We start from the raw sequence: 2,964 nt of genomic DNA, 5'->3' as shown, positions 1-2,964 counted from the left end.
TTACCGCAACAAGTAGTAGTCAACTGGATTGGTAGCATGACATTAGGTTGCGGAGCAGGCACTAATATATGGTATGCAGTAATAAAATTGTGACAAAATGCTGTGGTTTGACCCGGTAAAGGTGTAGCCCATTATACTATTTAAGGAGAGCGGGGGTGTCCCCTGCTCCCCTTAAATGGTATAATGGTCTGGGGGTTGCGCGATTGCCCTGCGCATCCTTTACATGGATTGCAGCAGCAAAACCACTGCCTTTTTGCTGCAATTTTAACACATGGAACCGAATATAGGCACATGCTTGCAACAGGATTGGTAGGGGCAGAGGCGTGAATTGGGCAGGGGAAGCGTATGGGCGTCATGGACAGGTGCCTTTTTTGTGTGCCTTATATGGTCATTCATCAAGAAACTCAACCGTGGAGTCTCTACGTAGTCTTCCTTAACAAAAAAAGTTGCAGTTATCCATAAGCCATCGCTGGGGAACGTACAGAGCAAGGTACAGGGGTCTAGGTATGACCATCCCACATTTACATCAGGAAGAAAAAAAAAGTTGGAGGTTTCTACTTTAGCTTACAGAACTAGTTTGGGCACACCTGGAATCTTCCAGTTGCAAGCCATTTTAGCTGGTGGCAGCAAATATTCACTGCATTATCAGCTGCAGGTTGCACAACCGTGAGCTTGGGAGGTCTGGCAAGACAATCATGGATTGCATCAGGAAGCATAGGTAAGTGAAAACCTGCGTTTCAAGAGCCAGCTGTTGGGCAGAGTGGTATGATATTCTTGAAAGAATTGTGGTGAGAAGCAATGGGCTAGAATGCATACGAGTTGGGTCTTTAAGAACAAAGGAAAGGAATGGGGAATACATCTGCAAACAGCCCTACACCCACGTAGCAGCCAGCATTGCCCCAATCTCCTGTAAACCAGCCCCCAACCAGGTAACATTCACACTATACGAGTATTGCGAGAAAAAAAAAAAGACAAGAATGCCTATAGTATGGATGCCACAGAGCAAAATGCTGCCATTTAGTACTAAAGGATTTAAAGTCATGCCACACTAGTTGCACTGTAGCCAGGTTACATTATACTCGACCCAATTAGAACTAGTCATAATTGGGTGTACCCACTCTCGGGATCTCTCATCCGACTAACATGGCAAAAACAATTGACACTGCAATACAGTTAGTACTGTTTGCAGCGAGCAGGTACAACTTGCCATAGACCACCAACATTATGGCCTGGGAGAGAGAAAGATCTGGACAAAGCCAGACCAGTGTGGTCAGTCATGTTGAAGCGACAGGTTATTTTAAACTAATCGGGCAAATCTAAGAACACTGCCTCTGTGCTCTTACCTTAACCACATGATGGTCCTTATGCCTAGGTAGGTGGCCCAACGGCAGCCTTCAAACAGATTCAGCAGTCGCTGCAGAAGCAAAATGAGCTTCAGACTGGCAACAGGATAAGATCGGATGTTCTCCGTCTTTCCAAGTCACCAATGCAAAGCAGCAACTGAATAGGTAAGGAGACAGAAGAAAACAGGCAAGAAATCAGACATGTGCTGGTAAAGAAATTATATTTAACTGCGGTGGAGGGCGTGCACCCAGTTCAAGGTTACTCTCAACATAACATACTCCAATGTTCATTGCCATCAGATTACCAAAGACTGCTGATCTTACCATGCAGCTGCATGTGACCACAGCCCTGTAACCCCTTGACCTCATAGACGTGGGAAACCGCTTGTCTGCAGCTCCTCCCAGACTACCTCTTCCTTTCAGGCAGCTTAGGAAAGAGTCTGCAGTATTGTTGGTCCGGCCTTACAAAGTGTGCACAGCTCAGCATCACCCACCAAGATTACGAACCAGGTTGGAGGTAAGGGGCAACAGGGCCAGGCCCAGTCACCTTCGCCCAAGGATCATCTGGCTTCTGAATGTGAAGTTGGGGGAATGTGGGGACAGCGAGCTACTGCAGAGATTTTTAAAAACACATTTCCTCCAATGCCGCTTTAATATTAATTATTCTAGCGATCCAGAAGTTTATTTTTCTTGTGCACTGCGAATAGTAATGGTAAAGTATTATTGGTAAGACACGATAAAAAGAAAAGTCCGTGGATAGAAACAAGTTCATTATGGAGAAGGATGCGCAAACGACAAAAAAAAAAAGTGGTATATGCAGCTAGGAACAGATGCCTCCACAAAACCAGTTTACAGATCACCAATCCAATCTGTCAGTAGAGTGAGACAGATGGAGATCAAGATCTTCAATGTTACCAGCATATTTCCTAGAGAGGTGAGGAAGTAGGGCTGCCACTCATCTGGAACCCTCGTAAGGTGGAAAGGTACATGCAAAAATAGCAGTTGAATGGGGGAACATTGGGCAATTGTAAAGTCCCTGAAAGGTGTGGGTCAGCTTAAATCACATGGGCCTGCCCAAATGCCCACTCACCAGGCATGCAGGTTTCAGTCCCCAGGAAGTGTTGCAGAAATCGTGTTCTCACTTGACAGATGTTGGGATGCTGCATTATCAGAAAACAGGCTGCAGGAGAAAAGAAGCCATGTGTGAACAAACCCAGAAACTCAGAAGCAATCAGTCATAACACCCTGAACTCAAAACACTGCTGGTAATGCAGTAATGGCAAGCCTCATCTCAACCGCAAAGTAATATCAGAACTGCAGCCGGTGCAAAGATGAAAGCAGTGCGACATCCAATTCTAAGCAAAAGCTACCGGTCACTAACTTTCCAGTGTTCATCCGCCAAGAGGAGGAGCCTTGAAGAAGAAATACATAGAAAACAAGGAGATTACAAATTGTAAAAGGCATAACCAAATTCCTAAAGGGAAAATTATTGCGGGCTAGTTCCTGGGGTAAAACACTGGGTGCTGGTGACACTTTTAAGACAGTTGCTGGACCCACAGCGCACAACAGAAGACCAAGATGTGACAAAGCCAGTCAACGTTACACTCATTCACCAAAAGGG

At 45.4% G+C, this 2,964-nt stretch overlaps 1 non-coding gene across 1 annotated transcript; it reads right to left on the bottom strand.

Moving 5' to 3' along the window:
* Nucleotides 1–1,634: 1,634 nt before the first annotated feature.
* Nucleotides 1,635–1,912, bottom strand: LOC138581628 (small nucleolar RNA U85). Its single transcript, XR_011304692.1, has one exon. It is a non-coding gene; the product is annotated as a small nucleolar RNA U85 (small nucleolar RNA).
* Nucleotides 1,913–2,964: the final 1,052 nt, after the last annotated feature.

This window comes from Ambystoma mexicanum, chromosome 3p (assembly GCF_040938575.1).
Source record: "Ambystoma mexicanum isolate Mex_15411 chromosome 3p, UKY_AmexF1_1, whole genome shotgun sequence".
Taxonomy (NCBI): domain Eukaryota; kingdom Metazoa; phylum Chordata; class Amphibia; order Caudata; family Ambystomatidae; genus Ambystoma; species Ambystoma mexicanum.
The sequence above is the reverse complement of the archived record's forward strand: the minus strand, read 5'-3'. Positions and strand labels throughout refer to the sequence as shown.